The sequence below is a fragment of the Dromiciops gliroides genome, chromosome 4, assembly GCF_019393635.1.
Source record: "Dromiciops gliroides isolate mDroGli1 chromosome 4, mDroGli1.pri, whole genome shotgun sequence".
Lineage (NCBI taxonomy): Eukaryota > Metazoa > Chordata > Mammalia > Microbiotheria > Microbiotheriidae > Dromiciops > Dromiciops gliroides.
In genome coordinates this window covers 191640026-191662855 of record NC_057864.1, presented here as the reverse complement: position 1 = coordinate 191662855, position 22830 = coordinate 191640026, and the positions used below count along the sequence as shown (strand labels likewise).

The 22830-nt window shown below is 41.1% G+C and overlaps 1 protein-coding gene across 1 annotated transcript in view; it reads left to right on the top strand.

Moving 5' to 3' along the window:
- Positions 1–21401, top strand: part of GOSR2 (golgi SNAP receptor complex member 2) — a 50596-nt gene extending 29195 nt beyond the window's left edge. Inside the window, exons 7-8 of the transcript XR_006356328.1 lie at positions 18641–18720; positions 20359–21401. The gene's annotated coding sequence lies outside the window, so the exon portion shown is untranslated. The remainder of the gene's footprint in view (positions 1–18640; positions 18721–20358) is intronic.
- Positions 21402–22830: the final 1429 nt, after the last annotated feature.

Genomic DNA, 22830 nt, shown 5'->3' with positions numbered 1-22830 from the left:
GTATATACATATATATATATATATATACATACATACATGCTACCTCACCTTTATCATACTATAGTAAGTAAATTTCACTTGTTCTCTGAGAGTCTTTTTGTTTGTTTGTTTTTGCAGGGCAATGGGGGTTAAGTGACTTGCCCAGGGTCACACAGCTAGTAAGTGTTAAGTGTCTGAGACCAGATTTGAACTCAGGTCCTCCTGAATCTAGGGCCGGTACTTTATCCACTGCGCCACCTAGCTGCCCCTATTCTCTGAGAATCTTAAGGGAATATGGTGTAGTAGAAAGAGCATTCAGGTCTGACAGGGATCAGAGGGGGCTGGGTTCTGGTCCCCGCTTTTCCACTAACTTGCTTTGGTTCCTTAGACAAACCTCAGTTTTCTTCTATTAAAAGTTGAGAAGGGGGGCAGCTAGGTGGCGCAGTGGATAGAGCACTGGTCCTGGAGTCAGGAGTACCTCAGTTCAAATCCAGCCTCAGACACTTGACACTTACTAGCTGTGTGACCCTGGGCAAGTCACTTAACCCCAATTGTCTCACTAAAAAAAAAAGATAGATAGATAGATAGATAAAAAGTTGAGAAGGTTGAACATCATTTTAAGTAAGATTCCTTCCAGGTCTATATGTGTTATATGTGAGCTTCTTTTCTAGCTTTTCAAGATCATTATCCCCAGTTGTACAACAGTTAAACAGGAAGCAGAAAAAATATATATATATATATATAACTCCCTTATAATTAGGTACTTGGACTCTAAGACACTTATTGCAGACTTTGATGATATTCTAGAGGTTCTCTGATTGAGCACATTTTCCTGATTGGTGAAAGAGGTGCAGGAGGAAGGGGCCCAGCACCATTGAAACTCTATATTAGACTGCTGCTGACGCCTTGACTCACCATTAGAGGACAATATCACTCTATCCTTGGATACAACTGTATCTATACCAGTTAATATCTTTCTTCCCATACCTATAGCTGGTATTGTGGGATTAGGAAGAGGTGCATCATTTGGTTTGATCTGTTTCTATTTAGACCAGAGGTCCCAGGACAGTTGGGTCTCAGAGTTGGTGCTTATGAGTCAGGGATGGGATGACCTCAAATCAGAGAACCTCTAGAACATCATCAAAACTCAAAGGCTTGAGAGAGTACTTGTGCTGTTCATTCTAAAAAAACAAACAAACAAAACAGTTGTTAAAGGTAGTGTGACCTTTGATCCCTAACACCGTATGCTACCTTGTCATTTCATATGACAGTGGGAATTGGGAGGCAGGGAGCATTAGAGAGGAGCACACAAGGCAAAGACTCCCAGGAGTGGGATGAGATAGAGAGAGGCAAGTCTGCCCAATACACTTGGGCTGCAGTGGGTGAGTTTCCAGTTGTCATATTAGTAACCAGACTTCCTCACTATTCCCCCCATATTCTGATTGGGAATCTTCTGTATGTCAGGATAGGCTGTGATGAGTAGCTTAGTGGCAAGTGCAATGTATTTGGGAGTCAGAGGACCTGGATTCGAATTTTGGTTCTATCAACATTTGACCCGTGTGACCATGTATATTCATTTAATAAGAATTTATTAAGCTCCCATATGACAGGTAATGGAAGAACAAAACAAAACAACAAAAAAAAAAATCCCTACCCTCAAGGAGCTTACATTGTATTGAGGAAAGACAAGTATATATCTAAGTAAATACAAAATGTATACATCGATCAAGCATTTATTAAGCCTTGGTTATTCACTAATCACTGCTAATTGTTGGGGATACAGGGAAAGGCAAAAACAGTTTGCTCACAAGGAGGTTACATAATTAGATACATACAAATATATATCGGGTAAATGGCAGGTAATGGAGAAGGAAGGCCTCCTAGAGAAGCCTTTGGACTGAATCAAAGGAATCCAGGGAAATTAAAAGTTCTGCAGGTGAAGGAACAGCTAGTGCTAAGGCAAAGGTGGGAGATAGAGTGTTGTATGTGTATGAGAGAGAATAGGCTAGTGTAGCCAGATTGTAGAATGTGTAGAGGTGAATAAAGAATGAGAAGACAGGAAAGGTAGAAAGGGGCCAGGTTGTGAAAACTTAAATGCCAAGCAAAGCATTTTTATTTGATAGAGGAGGCAATAGGAAACCACTGAAGTTGGGAGGAGAGCATGTGACATGATTGGATCTATGCCTTTAGGAAGTTCACTTTGGAGCAAAGTGGAAAATGGTTTGAAAAGGAAAGAGAAGTGAGGCAGAAACACCAAACCAATTAAAAGACTATTGCAGTGGATAGAGCACCGGTCCTGGAGTCAGGAGTACCTGAGTTCAAATCCGGCCTCAGACACTTAACACTAGCTGTGTGACCCTGGGCAAGTCACTTAACTTCCAATTGCCTCACTTAAAAAAAAAAAAAAGACTATTGCAATAGTCTATGTGAGAGGTAATGAGGGCCTGAACTTGCTGGGTGAAGAGAGTCAGAAACAAAAGATTTGGCATTGAATATGTGTGATGAGTGAGTGGTCAAGGATAACACCAAGATTATAGGCCTGGGTAATTGGGAGGGATGCAAATGTACCTTCTGTAGGAATAGCATATTTCATAAGGTAGAGTGGGAACTGGGAAAAGATGAGTTCTATTTAGGACTTGTTTACTTTGGGATGCTTTGGGATTATTCAGTTTAAGATGCATAGATATAGCTCAGGAGAAACATGGGCTGCATATATAGCTGTGGGAATCATCTGCACAGAGACAGTAATTGAATCTATTGGAACTGACAAGATAACCAAATAAACCCATGGGAGCCAGTGAGATAGTACAGAATTAAAAAGAGGACCCAGGATAGACTTAGCAACCCCCCAAGAATGTTGGGTATGATACAGATAAAGAATTAGTAGGGGACAGCTAGGTGGCACAGTGGATAAAGCACTGGCCCTGGATTTAGGAGGACCTGAGTTCAAATCTGACCTCAAACACTTTCTAGCTGTGTGACCCTGGACAAGTCACTTAACCCTCATTTCCCGCCCCCCCCCAAAAAATTTAGTAAAGGGGAGCAAGAAGGTGCAGTTGGGTAGACAGATTAGCCAAGAGGCAATATTATCAAAGTAATTCAAGTTACTTCTTGAGGGAAGGTACTCACAACTAGGGAGGATCGTTATTAGCACTTAGCATAGTGTGTAGAACATAGTATGTTGACTGAGATAGGCCTTAATGTTGATGGACCTCAATTTGCTCAACTATAAAATTGAACGTAGTTGAACCAAATAACCTTGAAGATCCCCTTCTACCTTTAAATCTCTTATTCTATTTTGAACTAGCTGGGGTTCAACCTAGAAGAGTGCATTGAGAACTTTAACTTTGAGGGTGGAGTCAAGATGGTGGAATATATAACAGTTTTGCTGTAGCTCCTTCATAATCATCCCCTACAACCACCAATAAAGAGTGCCAGACAGTTCTGATCAGTAAGGCCAAGAAAAAGTCACAGTGAGTCATTGTTTCAACCCAAGGCAGCTTAGGAAAACAGGGCTGGCCAGTAGTACAATGCAGCAGGGAGCAGCCCAGTGCCCAAAGATGGCATGGGGACTTAATACTTGGACAGAAAGATCTCAGGGAACCCCTGTACTAATACTAGGAGCAGGAACAAGTGCCATCTGGCAGCTCTGTCACCCATAACTCAGTTCCAGCACAGAAGAGCAGTTTCAATGGTGAGAGAGCAGGGGCCCAACGAATGTAAAGAGCAAAGAACAAACTCCAGGATGGTAGTTGTGTGGCTTTGAGCCCAAGAACAGAATGAGGACTCAGTTCTAATCTTTAGCCCTACATATAAGCCTGTAGCAGACTCAAACCTGGACTGGAGACCAAACCCAGAGAAATCCAGCAGTTAAGTCACTGTCAACCTACAGAATCTCCTAGTAGGGTGTAACTGAATCCAGCAGTAGTCTACAGAAAAATCAATCACACACAAGCCAACAGATGCAAACTGGGTCAGGAACTTGCAATTGAGAGAATTGCACAGACTTCTCCCATGATCATATCACTTTGGAAGCACTTAAAACTTACAGGGCCTCATAATGAGCTATGAAAGTGGCAAAAGGACATAAAAGAAGCTGAGGCTATGTTTTATGTGTACATGTGCGTGTGCGTACACACACACACACACACACACACACACACAGAGTGAGTAGATCCCAGCACTAAGTCCAAAGTCAAGAAACAGGCTGGAAATGAGCAAACCAAAAACAACAAAAAACCCTGACCATAAAAAGCTACTGTATTGACAGGAAAGTTCAAGGCACAGAAGACAATCCCTTCAAAACATCTGCAAGCAAAGCCTCAAGAAATGCAGACTGAGCATCAGACCAACAGGAATTCTTAGAATTGAACTTTTTAAAAGAGAAAAAAAAGTTTTGTAAGTCAAATAAGAGTGGTAGGGGATAAATTGGAGAAAGAAATGAGAGCTGCATAGGACATTTTATGGAAAGAACAGCTTGGTAAATACAAAAATACTGAATAAAATATATTCTTAAAAATCAGATTTGGCCATATGGTAAAAGAAGTACCCCCCCCAAAAGAAAGGAAATAATCCTTAAAATATAAATTGGCCAATTTTTAAGTGCAAAACTTCGGTGAAGAAAATGGTTCATTTAACATTTAGAATTGGCCAGCTGGAAGCTAATTACTCCATAAGACATCAGAATACAATAAAACAAAGTCAAAATACTGAAAACACATGAAAGTGTGAAATATCTCATAGGAAATAGATTGAAGAGAGAGAATTGTAAGAATCATTGGACTACCTGAAAGCCATGCACTGCCCCCTAGCAAAAAAAAAAAATCCCTAAACATCATCTTTCAAGAAATTATTAAGAAAAACTAGCCAGATATCTTAGAAACAGAGGCAAAGTAGAAATGGGAAAAAATCCATCCATCATGTCCTAAAAGAAATCCCGGAACGAAAACTCCCAGGAATATTATGTCCAAAAACCAGAACTCCCAAGTACTATGAAACCATAGTTAGTATCATACAAGATTTAAAAAGGAGCAGGAGGCTTGGAATGTGACATTCCATAAGGCAAAGGTGCTAGGATTGCAACCAAGAATAAACTACCTTGCAAAAAATAAGTACAATATGGGGGGGGGGGGGAGCAGGGAGATTTAATGAAATGTTGAACTTTCAAGCAAAAGTCCAGAGCTGAATAGAAAATTTGACATTCAAACACAAGGTGCAAGCCTAAAAAGGAAAATGTGAGTGAGAAATAATAAAGGACTAACCAAAATTAAACTGTTCACATTTCCATATGGGAAGAATGTTAGCACTAGGACTGTTAAAAGGAGACTACTTAGGGGCAGCTAGGTGGCGCAGAGTACTGGCCCTGGAGTCAGGAGGACCTGAGTTCAAATCTGGCCTCAGACACTTAACACTAGCTATGTGACCCTGGGCAAGTCACTTAACCCCAATTGCCTCACACACACACACACACACACACACACACACACACACACACCCCACACACACAGAAAACAAAAGACTACTTAGAGGGCATGGATGTGATTTTATGTTGAGATGATCTCAGAGCTTTAACTTCCACTTCTGGCTCCTAAAAAAACATTAATTCCCCAAGGTAGTTTTTTTTCTAAGATAGGTGGATTGTTTCATTCTCTTTGGAGGTCCTGCCAATTCACCCAGAGGGATGAGAGTAAAGCATCTATTGCTCCTATGGTACTACAACCCTCAGGAATATGTGCAACAACTGTCTTGACCAGGGATGAAAAAACTAGCAAACTTCAGTGTTAAGGACAGACCAGAGGATTTGGAGGAAAAACCTTTTACAAAACACTCCTTAATTGCAGGTTTTTAAGAAAAGTTGGCCAAAAATTGGGACAGGACTCCTGAGAGCAATCTAGCTTCCAAATTGGGATTTTCAGGGACAATTGGCCTGGGCCTCTAAAGATAAAATGTCCACATTCAGCTAGGCCAAAGCAATAGAAGGCAAGTGGTTCAGTAAATATACTCCCTGGAGAGAATCAAAGAATGAATCCTTGGGCAGTTACCCCAAAAGAAAAGCAACCCTTTGGCATGTGCATAGTTGTCATGATTGCAAATACTATACAAGAAGGCTGTACTTGGTGCATCCAGAGAGGAGACTAAAGAAAGGGGCAGCGTAGTAAAGGGAGAAGTGCACTTGGCCAAGACTCAAGAAATTACTCTAGTTGAATAATAAAATATTAGATCCAGAAGGACCAGAGTCTATCTTTGACACTGGTCTTGAGCAAATCATATTAGTGCCAAAATGTTCTCATGGGAATGAAATCTGACATACCTCATTTAACTCAGTAAGATCAAATAAAATAATGAGTAAAAAGTACTTTTAAAATTTAATAGTGGGGCAGCTAGGTGGCGCAGTGGATAGAGCACCGGCCCTGGAGTCAGGAGGACCTGAATTCAAGGCTGGCCTCAGACACTTAACACTTACTAGCTGTGTGACCCCGGGCAAGTCACTTAACCCCAATTGCCTCACTAAAATTTTTTTTTTTAAATTTAATAGTATTTTATTTTTTCCCAATTACATGTAAAGATGGTTTTCAACATTCATTTTTCTAAGATTTTGAGTTCCGAGTTTTTCTCCTTCCTTTCTCTTCCTCCTTCCCAAGACAGCAAGCAATCTGATATAGGTTATACATGTACAATCATGTTAAACATATTTCCACATTAGTCATGTTGTGAAAGAAAAAAATCAGAACAAAAGGGAAAATCCATGAGAAAGAAAAGCGAAACTAGTATGCCTTCATCTGCATTCAGACTCCATAGTTCATTCTCTGGATATGGAGAACTCACTTTCCATCATGAGTCCTTTGGAATTGTTTTGGATCATTGTATTGCTGAGAAGAGCTAAGTCTATAACAGTTGGTCATCAGACAATGTTGCTGTTACTGTGTATAATGTTATGGTTCTCACTTCACTCAGCATCAGTTCATGTAAGTCTTGAAAAGTACTTTGTAAATTGTAAAGAACTGTGTCAATGTCTTCATTGATCTGACTTCCTCTTTTTACAGAAGTGAGGCTTTAGTACAGTGGAAAGAGCACCAGAGTCAGAGGAATTGGATTTGAATCCTGCCTCTGACACTTCCACTGTGATATTGGACAAGACAACCTCAGTGGGCCTCATTTTTCTCATCTGCAAAAATGAGGGAGTTGAGGGGCAGCTAGGTGATGCAGTGGATAGAGCACCAACCCTGGATTCAGGAGGACCTGAGTTCAAATCCAGCCTCAGACACTTGACACTAGCTTTGTGACCCTGGGCAAGTCACTTAACCCTCATTGCCCCACAAAACAAGTATTTTTTTTAAAAAATGAGGGAGTTGAACTGAAAGGCCTACCAGCTCTTATTAAGATCCAGTGATCACCCACAGTCACATAGGTAGTTAATAGTGAGCTAGGACCAGAATCCAGGTAGTTTGACTGTAATGGGGGCAAATCCATTTTACTTAACTTCTCATGTTCTTATTTGTAGAATAGATAATTCCTGCCCTCTTTCACTCAAAGGGTTATTGTAAAGATCAGTTAAAATGCCGACATAACTGTTTTGTAAACTAAGTCACTCTAGAAATAGAAGATGGTAGTAATAGAAAGAGAGAATGGAACCCAATGAGAGAATATGTGTATGTGGAGGGTGGTGGGCATGAGGGTGGATGAGTAGGTACCTCAAAAGGGAAAGGATGTCAGAATGCAACACTGTCCTAGCTAATGTAGGAACTCTGCTCATCTTACACATGGTATGAGAAGAATGAGAACAGTGGTGGCCAGAAATGTCCTTAAAAGTAGCTCTGCTCCTTCTAGTGACATAAAAAAAAAAAGTCATCTTTCTGCAGTTTGAAAGCATCCCTTTGGTATCCTGAGAATTGGTCTGATTGGTAATTCTACTTAATCCAATTCAACAAACACTTGTCATGGATTTCTTAAGATGTTTGGAGGACTTTGAGAGGCAAGTCTATGGAAGTAAAGCATGACCTTTTGAATGGCTGCCAGGAGTTCTGAGAGATATGTAGAGGAAGTTGTCCCATATCATGTCCCATCACTTCCAGTGCCTACAACCCTACAGACAACTAAGATTGAACATCTTGGTGACATTGTTTTCTGTCCTGGTTTGAGCTGAAATCATGTCTCACTTCCAGCAGAAAAGTGAATTTATTCTTCATTCTATTCTAATCTAAATAACTTCCCTTGAGAGTGATCAGGGAGGAGAACTAGGTGGTGCAGTAGGTAGAACAATGGCCTTGGAGTCAGGAAGACCAGAGAAAAGGCCAGATACTAGACTGCTCCCACCCCAAATATACTTCTAAGCTAACAGATATAATTGGAGATAGGCAAGGAAAGGAGAAAATGCTCACACATATCCCTTTCTCCTACTTCCCACACAGGAATAGATGGCAGTCTCCTTTAGAGAGGGGTGGGCCAAGTTTCCGAGCTGATGTCTCTCCATGCCAAACTTGAGCAGAACTGTCTATTTTTAGACAGCAACACACGACACATAAATTCCATGTTCCCTCCAAGAGGTGGATATCTCCTAGCCCCCATTACTTCCTGTGCAGTTCCAACTGTGAGACTACTTTCTCAACAGATTGAAATATTTGCTTCTCCCTGTCTATAGTGAATTGCTTTAGTCTAAGACCCACTAAGACTCTCCCCCTACCCCCCAGGCTTTGACCTCATTCTCTGTTGCAGCCGTTTGAACTTCACTATAAATTTGTAATGGGCAGTTAGGTGGTGCAGAGTGCTGGGCCTGAACTCAGGAAGACTCATCTTCCTGAGTTCAAATCTGGCCTCAGACACTTGCTAGCTGTATGACCCTGGGCAAGTCACTGAACCCTGTTTGCTTTAGTTTCCTCATCTGTAAAATGGGCTGGGGAAGGATATGACAAACCACTCCAATATCTTGGCCAAGAAAACTCCAAATAGGGTCATGAAGAGTTAGACACAACAACAATAAATTTTCTATAATAATACAATAATTCACGTCTGTAGCCCTTTAAGTTTTACAAAGCACTTTCTGTATGATAATCCTTTGAGGGAGATGATACAAGTATTCTTCCCATTTTATAAATGAAGAAACATGCTCAGAGAGATTAAGTAATTGGTACATGGTTATGTGTCAATGTCAGAGCCAGAATATTTTTTAAATTTTTGTGTTTTTTTCGATTACATGTAAAAACAATTTTTTTACATTTTTTTAAATTTTGAGATCCAGATTCTTTCCCTCCCCCCCCCCACATTGAGAAAGCAAGCAATTTGATATAGATTATACAAGTTCAGTCCTGAAAAAGTTTCCATACTAGTGGCGTTGTGAAAGAAGACTGAACAACAAAAACCAAGAAAAATAAAGTGTGTGTGTACATGCACACGTGTACATGTGCATGTGTGCTTTGATCTGCATTGATTCCATCAGTTTTTTCTCTAAAGGTGGATAGCATTTTTTATCATAAGTTCTTTAGAATTCTCTTGGATCATTGTATTGCTGAGAATAGCTAAGTCATTCACAGTTGATCATTGTACATTATTACTGTCACTGTGTACAATTGGTTCTGCTTATTTCACTTTGCATCACTTCATATAAGTCTTTCCAGGTTTTTGTGAAACCACCCTGCAGAGCCAGAATTTGGACGGAGGTCTCAATGTCAAGTCTAGCACCTACTTGCCCCTCCTTTCTCCTAGGTCCCATGAAACATTCCCAGGAACACCTGCAGCTTAACACAATAATTAGTATGAAGCATGCAGGACAGCTGCCTCACGAAGAATATGTAATTCTCTAAGATGGAATTCTAAGGCAAGAATTCTCCCCCCCTCCCCCCCCCCACGCAGGGCAATGAGGGTTAAGTGACTTGACCAGGGTCACACAGCTAGTAAGTGTCAAGTGTCTGAGGCTGAAGGCAAGAATTCTTAACCTGGGATCTGTGAACCTGTGTTGTCATTTTAAAATATTTTTGTAAATACATTTCAATATGATTTGTAATACTAAATATTTTATGCCTTTAAGTACATTTTTCTGAGTAGTCCATCAGACTGCCAAAGGGATCCATGACATCAAAAAATTAACACCTGCTTTAAAAAAAAAACTACCTGCTTTAGGGTCACTTGTGCCATCCACACATGGCAGAGTTTAGGGCAATTGGGATCCTTTTCCCTGGGATTCCCAACATTCCAGTTTCTGTTGTTGTCATTTGAGATTTGAAATTTTCTTGGCTAAGATACTAGAGAGGTTTGCCATTTCCTTCTCCAACCCATTTTACAGATGAGGAAACTGAGGCAAACAGAGTTAAGTGTTTTGCCTAGAGTTACACAGCTAATAAGTGTCTTAGATTTCAACTCAGGAAGATGAGTCTTCTTGACTTCAGGCCTGGCACTCTACCCACTGTAGTGTCACATAGTTTTTCTCCCTGTTACCTCCCCCCAAGTTTCTGAGTCAGTGTCTATATACTGGCTAAGGCCAAACTCATTCATGGGTTAAAGCCAAATCAAATACCTTGCCAAGGGGGTTAACCAAAAGGATGTTCCTGGACCCCCAAGTTGTCCATGAACTTGGATAGGAGGGGCAGCTAGGTGGTACAGTGGATAGAGCACTGGCCCTGGAGTCAAGAGGACCTGAGTTCAAATCTGAACTCAGACACTTAACACTTACTAGCTGTGTGACCCTGGGCAAGTCACTTAACCCCAATTGCCTCACTAAAAAAAAAAAAAAAAAAAAAAACAACAGATAGGAAAAAAATCCCATCTTAATTTCAGTATTTTGTAATTTGTCTCCTTATAATTCTACATATTTCATTTTTTATACTTAAACATATTCTGAGAAGTGATATACATAGGTTTCACCAGCCAAGGGGGTATATGACACAAGAAAATATTAAGAACCCTTGTTCTGGGAGAAGGACTGCCCTCATTTGGGGGGGGGGGGAGGCAGGGCAATGAGGGTTAAGTGACTTGCCCAGGGTCACATAGTTAGGTGTCAAGTGTCTGAAGCCGGATTTGAACTCAGGTCCTCCTGAATCCAGGACTGGTGTTTTATCCACTGTGCCACCTAGCTGCCCCACCTCATTTTTTTTTTTCACCAACAGCACCAACTCCCACATGAATTTTCTGCAGCTACAAATATGAGCTAGCTATAATCTTGGGTCCAAATTGGAGGTCCTTGTAGATTGAAAGATCCTATGGCACTACTGTGGACATTGACCTAGATTGATTGGGGGTCATCCAAGCTTGAGCCTCTGTTCTAATGTAATGGATTGCACATAGTAGTTCATAAATATTTTTTTTTATATTAAATTGATTTGGGGAAGTTTGTTGGTTGCCGGCAACCAAACATTGGTTCAGTGAAAGAATCGTTTGGACTTCACTTTCCTGTCAAGCATGTTGAGATGTTGAATGTGGGGTGTCATAAGGAGTCTGCAGCTCACAGAATTATAGAATCTTTAGGATTAAAAAGTAAAGCAACTGCTTAATCCAACCCATCTCCTAAAAGAAATCCCAGTTAGACGTTACCAACAAGTGAACATTTGATTCCTCATGAAAACATATCGAATTTGAAGTGCTTATTGGACATACAGGAAGGGATTGCCCTAAGGCAGTCGGCAATTTGGGAATAATTCTCTTGGCTTTCCCTTCACTGAATATGAATTAGTGAGGTCCTCACTAAGTCACCCTCTCTTACTTGAACATGCCAGCTTCCTTCAAGGATGAATGCCTCCATCCTCTTCCAATGACCTCTTCTTCTCCACTGTCTTAGTTGTTTAGACTCTTTCTTCATTTGCCCAAACATACTGGCCAAGTGAAACATACTTTTGTGCGAAGTGGGACTTGTAAATACCCCTTGAAGGATCTCTAAAATACCAGCAGCCCCTTTTTCTCAACAGCCTTCATTCAGCTTCCAATGGAGCAGGTGTCAAGGGCTAGGTTGGATTGAAGGGTGACAGTGAGGTTTTTGAGGCTATGAATAAGGGGAAAGTTCACTCCTCTTGGAATTAAACCAGAAAGTTGTCACTTTTCTCTCCCTTTCCCTGCTTCATTGCCTCCCTCTCTCTTATCCCATATAATAGCATTTACATAGTCCTTTAGGGTAGCACTTTACAAAAGTTATCTCATCTTATGATTTTAAGAACCCCAGAAGGTAGGTACTATTCTTATAAGGAAAACTGAGGCAGACAGACCTTGAGTGACTTGCCCAGGGTCTGTCTGTCTCAGTCTTGGTCTCTCTGTCTCTGTCAGTCACACACACACACACACACACACACAAGGTCACACAGCTAGTAAATGTCTGAAGATGGATTTAAAGTCAGGTTTTCTGGACTCCCAAGTCCAACATTCTATTCACTGTACCACCCAGCTGCCTTCCCTAAACCTCTTTTCTTCTCTGTCCCTATTCACGTTAATGTTCCTCTCTTGCCTCCTCCTCTTCCACCACCCCCCCACTCATTTTCCACCCCTGCTAGTGGAATTTTTATCTCTATTGTCCCAACATATCCTCTCCCACTCACTGACTGCAGCCTGAAATTTCACTCTTAAAATTTCATTCCATTGGCTTAAACTCCAAAACTCCTTGCCCCCACCAGGAAAAAGACTCAGATCTTATGAGTGGTCAGTATCATTGTTGCTGCTGCTTTTATTGTTATTGTTCATCCTTAATTTTCAAAGAGGACTAATAAAATCATGGGATGATGTGTCTTGACTTGACTATGAATTGGATTTAAGTGAGGCAGAATTGCACAAAGTTGTCAGCCTCACTTTCTCTTCCAGAGTCATCGAAATCCAGTAGCAAGATAAAAGTCAGGATGGGGGCAGCTAGGTGGCGCAGTGGATAAAGCACCAGCACTGGATTCAGGAGGACCTGAGTTCAAATCTAGCCTCAGACACTTCACACTTACTAGCTGTATGACCCTGGGCAAGTCACTTAACCCTCATTGTCCTGCAAAAACAAACAAACAAAAAAGTCAGGATGATGGTGATGGCCCAGGATGCAGTAGATGACCTTGGGGTCTTCAACATCTGACCAAGCTCTAAGAACTCCGCAGTGCCTGCTTCGACCATCTTCATGACCATGGGAGCAAATTGTTCTCATCTGCTTACTAAGGAAGTCTTCACATGCTTGGAGTAGACATCCCCCTAAATCACTGACAGGTGATAGGTCACCCTCAACCTGGTTTTAACTCATCTGCCAAGACCAATCATTCATGTGTTGAATGAAGAATATGAAATCATGGTTTTGGGGGAGAGTGTGAGTATAGGACAAGAGGGTGCTTAGGCTGGGGGTTGATATGGTGGCTGCCATTGAGAGGTGACAGAAGACAAATTTCAATGGCTTTACAACTTTGCAAATCATTCTCCACTCTCTCAAGCCCAGACTTCCCTTCTGGAAGGCATGGGAAGGAAACTCAGGAGGAAAAACTTCTGAGCCCTTATATTGCTACTGATATGAATGAAACCCTTGGGGAGACACTTGGTTTGCCTTAAACTAGAAGCTGAACTCCTGGGATCTCTGCCCAGCTCTGGAGGCAAAAGCATATCCCATTTGTGCCTCAGATTTGTGGTAGAATCTCAGAGTTGAAAGACCATCAGAGACCATATTGAGTCCCGTTTCTATATTCACAGGAATACCCTGTTCATACCCTGCATATATGGTCATGGAGACTCTGCTTAAAGACCTACAGTGACTGGGAATTCCTTCCTAAGGAAGCCCATTCTACTTTTGGACTGCTTTAATGGTCATCTGTCAAAACCTCAGTCGGGTCCCTCTTTAAAAACTACCTTTTTTTATGAAATCTTCCTTCATCTCCCCAATCTATAAGTTATCTTTCCCCTCTTGACTTCATACAACTCTTCATCACCTACCTTGCACAGTCATCACAATCAACACTGAAATAGTTATCAGAATTTATGTCATCTCCCCAATTAAGCAGCTAGGTGGCACAGTGGATAGAGTACTGGCCTGACTTGTCTTCCTGAGTTCAAATTTGGCCTAAGGCACTTGGCCCTGGACGAGTCATTTAACCTTTGTTTGCTTTAATCTACTGGAGAAGGGAATGGCAAACCACTACAGTATCCCTGCCAAGAAAACCCCATGGACAGTATGGTCCCGGGTCACAAAGAGTCAGACATGACTCAACAACAACAACAACAATGTGCTAAACTGTGCTAAGCACTGGGAATACAAAGAAAGGCAAAAGACAGTCCCTGCCTTTAAAGAGCTTACAATCTAATGGGGAACATAACATGCTGGGCTTAAGTAGAAGCTTTTTCTCTCTGTACTGCCACCTTTTAAACTGCAACACCAAGGATTGAAATTCTACAAACAGGTAAAAGTCAGGGGACATGGGGCAGCTGGGTGGTGCAGTGGATAGAGCACCGGCCCTGGAGTCAGGAGGACTTGAGTCCAAATCCAGCCTCAGACACTTGACACTTACTAGCTGTGTGACCCTGGGCAAGTCACCTCAGTTGCCTCACAAAAAAATAAGGTCAGGAGACAGGTAAAAGACAGGGGTCTAGTTTAAAATAATAATAATAAACATAGGGGTCCAGTTTTTAGAACTTTCCCTATAGATTCAAAAACAACAACCTTCCATGCTGCTTCTAGAAGAAGCTGTTGTGTCTCAGAAGCCAGTCCCCAAAGGACAGGGCTAGGGTCATTTCTGTTATTCTGCTCAGTATATGAAAACCAATGATTGTATGGAGTAATTTGCCCTCTCTTGCTTCCTTGTTCTCAGCCTAGACTGTGGAGGAGGAAGACAGGGTGGGGAAAGGCAGTGAGAGAAAGGAAAGGAGTGGGTGGACAGAAAAAGAAAAGGGGGAAAATGGAAAGTATTGCCTCAGTAGAGCTCAGTAGCCTCTGAGATGTTTTTCCCCCTTCAAGGTATTAGAAGGAAAGGCACAATTACCATAGCACCTCTGTGAGATGGAATTATCATAATTACATAGTTATTATGTAAATGTCTCAGAAGCAGGGATCACCAAACAGCCGGACAAGCTGTGCTGAGTTTAACGTCTATTGTGTCTCACTCAGTAATGTGCCAGGTGGCACAGCAGATAGAATAGAAGACTCATTTTCCTGAGTTCAAATTTGACCTCAGTCACTAGCTGTGTGACCCTGGGCAAGTAATTTAATCCTGTTTGCCTCAGTTTCCTCATCTGTAAAATGAACCAGAGAAGGAAATGGCAAACTGCTCCAGTACCTTTGTCAAGAAAGTGTCAGATGGGGTCATGAAGAATTGGACGTGACTGAAACAACTGAACAACAACAGTAACATTTGCCCCTGACCTCCCTATCCCACCTTTAGGCTCCAGCAGAGAGCATAGGAGGCTTCCTTATTTCTTCCTTTTAGATCTCAAATTCAAAGGCAGGTGACAGGTGACTGGTCTGCCTGTGTATCCTTAAAGCTCACAACTTTGGGCGACTGAAGCTGGTAAAAAAATGAAGTCTACCACCAGCTGACAATGTCATATTGTGAAGAGGGCCTTGGACCTGGGGTCAGGAAGAAATGAGTTCAAATCTTCCCTCAGACACTTCCAAGTTGTGAGAACCTGAGCAAGTTGCTTAACCTCTCTAAGCTTCAGTTTCCCCATCTGTAAAATGGAGAAGATGAACTTGATGGCCTCTAGAGTCCCTTTCAGCTTAAATTTATGATCCTATGATCTTGGCCTTTGGATCAGAATATAGGATTGAGAGGATCAGAGATTTAAAACTAGAAGAAACCCTGCTGTCCAACCTCCTCATTTTACAGATGAGGAAACTGAAGCTTGGAGAAGTTAAGTGACATAGCCAGTGTCACCCAGGTAGCAAAAAATTATGAACAAATTCTCCCTGACTATAGATGTCAGTCTGAACTTTCCTATACATCTCATGTCCACAGACAAAACCACCATCCCTGACCAACTCCCTTACATTAGTGGCAAGGCAGACTTGAAAGGAGAATGCAAATCGTCCCCTTAAGAACCCTGAGGAGTCTACCATACTCTTTTTCCCTTTAAAGAGCATGAAATTGGGAACTGAGGTTCCCAAGGAATCACAGCAAGGGCTGTACAGAGAACTCCTTTGGCTCTGCCAGGCTGGAGGGGGCAGTATCCCTACAACATCAACTTCACCCCGTGCCCCACTGAGATAGCTAGTCCCTGTTACTCTGGATGCAAGCATCTGGAATATTGTGCTTTTAGAGGATGATCCATCAATCATAGAGGAGCCCTTAGGTGGGGCAGTAGCTCCCCTGTGGCTTATCCCTGGACCTGCATTTTATTCACCCAGGCACTTATTTTAATTGCTGTTTACATGGCAACATCAAGCTCCTTGCACATCCTTAGAGATTCCCAGTGTGGCTGTCCAGTCCTGGGCTTCTGGCCAAATTACCTAGCAAGTCAGAAACTCCAAATTCCAAATTTAATGATAATTTGTGAAACTTCCAGAAACAATTACATGGGAGCCATTGAGCAATTGGCATGACTCTCTAAAACGATTGTGTAATCACTTATTAATTAGATTTGAAACAACTTGGATGACTCCCTGATTTAACTCAAACTTTCCCAGCCTAGCATTCAAACCCTCACTCCATCACCTCTCTTTCTCTTCCCCCTTTAGTGCCCTAACTTAGTGCCTTTATACCCAAATTTCCATTAAACTTGAACTTATCCCCTCCCCAGCCCTTCTCTACTATCTACTGTAGCTCAAAGTTCTTCCCCTAATTCCAGAATATCTTCCTTGACTATCTCTGCCAATTTCCATAATGTCTTTCAATGTTTTTCCCAAACCTACCTCCTTCCAGAAAGTCTTCCTTAATCCATTTTTTTCTATATTCCCTAAGTATGAATATAGACATCTTATATATTATTTTGTGCATGACAGTACAGAACATTAACAGGAATAGACAAGAATGGATAATAAGGCAAAGACAAGGACCAGAAATGGATGTGATAAGAAGGCATGGATAGGTTTCAATTTGTACTAATAGAACTCACATCAATAGAATTATAAATCCATGGAGCTATAGAAGAATGTCAATACCTTGATTCAATTCAATTCAATTTAACCAAATGTTTCCACCACCTATTGTTCAGTCATTTCAGTCTTTTCCAACTCTTTGTGACCACATTTGAAGTTTTTGTGGCAAAGATACTGAAGTAGGGGGCAGCTAGGTGGCGCAGTGGATAAAGCACCGACCCTGGATTCAGGAGGACCTAGATTCAAGTCCAGCCTCAGACACTTGACACTTACTAGCTGTGTAACCCTGGGCAAGTCACTTAACCCTCATTGCCCCACCAAAAAAAAAAAAAAGATACTGAAGTGGATTTCTTTCTCAAGCTCATTTTACAGATGAAGAAACTGAGGTAAACAGGGTAGGTGACTTACACAGAGTCACACAGCTAGTAAGGATCCGAGGCTAGAAGCAAACTCAGGGCTTTCTTACTCCAGGCCCAGTGTTCTATCTACTGCACCACCTAGCTGCCCCACACCTACAGATGTGCTAGTATACTATTAGTGAGCTATGAATTGGTCTAGTCATTCTGGAAAGCAATTTGAATTTATCTCCAGATACTTATCAAACTGTGCATACCCTTTGCCCAATCTATACCATTACTAGGCTAAAGTAATCAAAGAAAGAGGAAAGGGATCTAAGTATACAAAAATATTTATTGCAGTTTCTTTGTGGTAGTCAAAAACTGGAAACTTAGGTGGTGTCCTTTTGGGGAATGGCTGAACAAATTATGGTGTGTAAATGTAATGGAATATTATTGTTCCATAAAAAGTGATGAAATGTACAATATCAAAGGAAACTGGAAAGATTCTTATGAACTGATGCAAAGTGAGCAGAAATAAAAACAATGAGAACAAAATTATACAATGAGAACAAAATTAAAGAGAAAAGCAACTTTGAAAGACTTTAGATTGCTCACCAACTCAGGCACTATGGAATGCTTAGAGCTTGGTCAGACATTGAAGATGCCAGTCATCCACTGCATCTCAACCATTGCCAGTCATCTTGACTTTTGTCCTGCCACTGGACTTCAGTAACTCTCAAAGAGAGAGTGAGGCTTAAAACTTTGTGCAACTCTGCCTCAATTAAATCCGGTTTACACACCAATCAAGACATCACCCCACAATGTCACTGGTCCTCTTCAAAAAACAAAAGATAAACAACAAAGCAGAGTCCAAAGAATAAAAATAAACTATGTCACTCGTTTCCTAACAGAGGGGTGATGTAGAAAGATACATACATTTTTGGATATGGCTAATGTGGGAATCTGTTTTGCCAGACTATGTAGATATGTATTGAAGGATTTTAAAACATTTGTTCAGTGAGGGTTGGGATGGACAGATCAAATTTTTTTAAAAGCTTATTACTTGAAATTGTTTTAAAATTAGAAACAATAATTTTTAAAGCATCTATTATATGCAGGACAAAAGTCAAGATGACTGGCAATGGTCGGCATTGTGTTAGTGTCTGGGGATATAAAAACCAAAATGAAAATAGTCCCTGCCCTCAAGAGGCTTACATTCTATTAAGGGAAACATATACAGGGATAAGTAAATATGAAATATGTACAAAGTGATTTCTGGGATATCACTAACAACTGGTGGCATCAGAGATGGGCTCATGTAGAGGTAGCTTTATAACCTCTATCTCTTTATGTCAATTGCTAACAGATATCCCCTAGATCCTGTTTGGGCTTTGGTTCCTATTGCCTCTGGATGACCCTACCCCTGGTCCATGATGAGCAAGCATGGTAAGCACCCCCAACCTTCCTTCCATCTGTTGTGGGAGGGCATTCATCCAGTAGGGCAGGTGGCCAAGAAGTTCGCCAGGTGAGTATGCCAGGCAACCTGCACTGGGAAGTAGGAAGTCATGGTGAAGAAGCTCTAACCTCACTGCATAACCCACATCCATGTTGAACACCAAATAAGGAGGGAGATGAGACACATTTTCACAATAACTCAAGACGGTCTCCATGGCAACAATTACCAAAAAATCTACTTCTGGGAGACACAACTGCAAGAGCCAGGAGTGGCAGACATTGGGGGTGGGAGGAGGAATGAAGCCCAGTGGGAGGATGGTTTTGTTTTATGCTCAAGCTTTAAGGAAATGGGAAGAGTAGGAACCTGAGTGCCTGACTAAGCATAGATTTGTAGAGTTTAAGTATTAGAAGAAGAGTTAGGGGTCAGATAATCTGTGGTCCACTGTAGTCAACACCAAGGGTTCCAGGCTTAGCTATTCTCAGGTGTAAGGGTTTCTCCAATAAGATTCCTTCCAGGAAAAGAAAAATGGTAAAAAAATGAGAACCTGACCCTCCCCAGGACACCCAAGACCAAGACAGTCCAGATACCAGAGACAAAAAGTCCTGACGTGGAGTCAATTCTCATGGATTACTGACCTAACAGAAAAATCTTGGGGAAAGAGCCCATGGATAAGAAACAGGAGATTGCTGTGTGACTTTGGTCAGAGCATCTAATCTTTCTCAGCCTCGGGTTCCCCCAGCTTCCAAATGAAGCTTTCCAACTTATATCTCAGGGTTATTATAGACTAAATTGAAACAATAAATGGAAAAGTGCTTTGAAAGAAACAAAGAGCTATGCAAATTCAGTACAGTAATGTTACTGGTAGTGATGTCTATCGACAGGTTTTCTTTTCATCCTTGGGAGCCTTGGTTCCTAGGGCAAGTAAGTTTAAGATCAGATGTGAGAACTTGGAAAGGGGAGGAGCAGGAAAATGAAGGATTTTGCCAGCATAGGTTTATGGATCCTTGTCAGAGTCTTCATGAGTTTTTGAGACTCAGGCAGCTGTCCTGTTAGTTCTGTATGGCTCCTATGCATATCAGATGAGAGAAAGACAGCCAGATAGATACAGCTAGCTCAGAGGCAGGTCCCCCTGAGCCAAATATGCCAGAACCTCAGGGGAAAACATCCTGTTTCCAGGATCACGGAGCTAAAAAAAGACATTAGGTAGTATCTAATCCAGCCCTTTTATTTTGTTTTTTTAATTTTTAAAAATTTCTGTTGATGTACTTTGTTTTTGCATTAAAACCATTTCCAGATATATGTATCCAGATATGTTTCCATTCCACCCAAGGAACTCATGTCACAAAAACAATTCAGCAAAAACACCCAAAACAAATTCCCTTATCTGAAAATGCCATAGACATTCACCTCTCTCGGAGAAGAGGAGAGAGAGAGGGAGGAAGATAAGTGAGGTATACTTTATCATCTGTTCTCCTGGATAGTTATTGGCTTTTAATCATTCAGAATGGTTTCCGTTTACTGATATTTTTATTTGCATTGTTGCAGTAATTGTATATTCTGGGTTTTAGTCCTGCTTATTTCATTCCATATCAGTTCATACAAAATTTCCCACATTTCTGTTGTAATAGAAGACTGGACAATATAGAGGCCCAATCTTTCAAGCATGCATAATCAACTATTCCTGGTGCCAAGCTAAAAGGAAGCTTATGGAGTCCACTTACAGAAATTCATGATGGTGCATAATTGAAGACTGCTCTTCAGAGCACGAGCAGGTATTCTGTGCCTCTTTCCTGTTTCCTCACTGTGTAGCAGAGAAAAGCCTTTTACTTGGCTACTGAGCTCTATGCATATAAAAGGCTCAATGGAGGAACTTGACTTCATTCTCTTCCCTGGTGGTGAGCAAGGAATAAATGCTGTAAGCCTCCAGGTGGAGAGAAAAGTAGTAGGACATGAATACAGGGCATTGCTATTTTGTCTCTCTATTTATTTTCAAATATTCAGTGGAATATTTGAAACAGAATGGACTTGACCAGGATATTGTGAGCTTAAGAAGGTCAGTACAGTCTTCCAAGGTCCCCCATGGAAATTGGAGCTGCTAGGTGCTGCAGGCAAGCCTGGGAAGCAGCCATCCCTCAGGAGTGACCTGTGTGACCAGGCCAACTGTGAGTTAACCCACCAGATGAACCTAGTGAGGAGACAGTGCATGAATGACTGGTTTGACCCAGCTTAGCAACATACTGACATGACAGCCAAGACACTATGTCCTACAATCGAGAGATTGACTCACCGATGGGTTATGATAGACCCAGAAGTGAACTCAGTGGGAGGAATGTTTTGTAGCCACCACTTTAAGTTTTATTCCTCTCCTCAGGGACTGAAGGCATAGAAAAGAATGTGTGCCCTGGTCCAGAAGCAGGGAGGGCGGAAAGGAAATGTTTTTGTACATTTATTCTTGCATGTTTCTTCTCAGTAAATAATCCCTTTGTAAAAGCTAATTTATGTTAATTGTTATCAATGACATTGAGGAGATATCAACCAGTTAAAATTATATGGGCATACTTTGGAGGTATTGTGGGTTCAGTTCCAGATTGCTACAATAAAACGAACATCTCAATAAAAGGAATCACATGAACATTTTGGTTTCCCAGTTCATATAAAAGTTATGTTTATACTATAGTGTAGTCTATTGAATGTGTAATAGTATTATGTCTAAAAAAACAATGTACATACTTTAATTAAAAATGTTTTATTTTATTTTATTTGTTGTGTTTTGTGAGGCCATTGGGGCTAAATGACTTGCCCAGGGTCACGCAACTAGTTAAGTGTCAAGTGTATAAGGTCAGATTTGAACTCAGGTCCTCCTGACTCCAGGACCAGTGCTCTAACCCCTGTGCCAGCAGCTGCCCCTTAAAAATATTTTATTGCTAAAAAAGTTAACCATCATCTGAGCTTTCAGTGAGTCATAATCTTTTTGCTGGTGGAGGGTCTTGCCTTGATGTTAATTGCTGCTGACTGATCAGGGTGAGGGTTGCTGAAGGCTGGCGATGACTGAGGCAATTTCATAAACAAGACAATAGGGGCAAAAGAAGGAAGGGCAGAGTGGGGGAGGGGACAGGAGTGGGGGAGGGGACAGACAGAAGCAAATCCCTTTTGAAGAGTGATAGGATGAAAGAAGATGGATAATAGAGTAAATATCATGGGGAAGGGAATAGGATGGAAGGGAACAGTTAACAATAGTAATCATGAAAAAGAGAAAAGGGGAAAGAATTGTACAAAAAATATTTATAGCAACTCTTGGTGGAGGCTAAGAATTGAGAATCAAGGGAATGTCCATCAATTGAGGAATGATGGAAAAAGCTGTGTTATATGATTGTAGTGGAATGGACTTGTGCTACAGGAAATGACAAACAGGATGATCCCCGAAAAACCTGGAAAGACTAATGAACATCGATGTATAGTGAAGTGAGCAGAGCTGGGAGGACATTGTGCATAGTGACAGCAGTATTGTTCATTGAGCAATTGTGAATGACTTAACTACTCTCAGCAATGCAATGATCCAAGACAATCCCAAGGAACTAATGAGGAAGTTACTATGCACCCCCATAGAAAGAACTGATAAAAAGAACACTTGTGGATTGTACATATATAACCTGGTTGCGATCTTGTGGAGGGGGGAGGAAAGGGAGGGAGGGAGGGAGAAAAATTTGGAACTCTAAATCTTATGAAAATGAATGTTGAAAACTACCCTTACATGTAACTGGAAAAAATAAAATAAATGTTTGTTGCAGAAAAAACAAAAACCAAAAAATAAAACCAAAAAAAAAGACAATAATGAAGTTTGCTATACTTATTGACTCTTCCTTTTGTGAAAGATTTCTCTATAGCATGAGATGCTGTTTGATAGCATTTTACCCACAGTAAAACTTCTTTCTAAATTGGAGTTAATGCTCCCAAACCCTGCTACTGCTTTATCAACTAAGTTTATGTAACATCCTTCAATATTGTTGTGTCTCCATGGCTAATGTGGAAATATGTTCAACATGATTGTACTGTGTGACCTATATCAGATTGCTTACTATCTTGGGGAAGAGGAAGGGAAA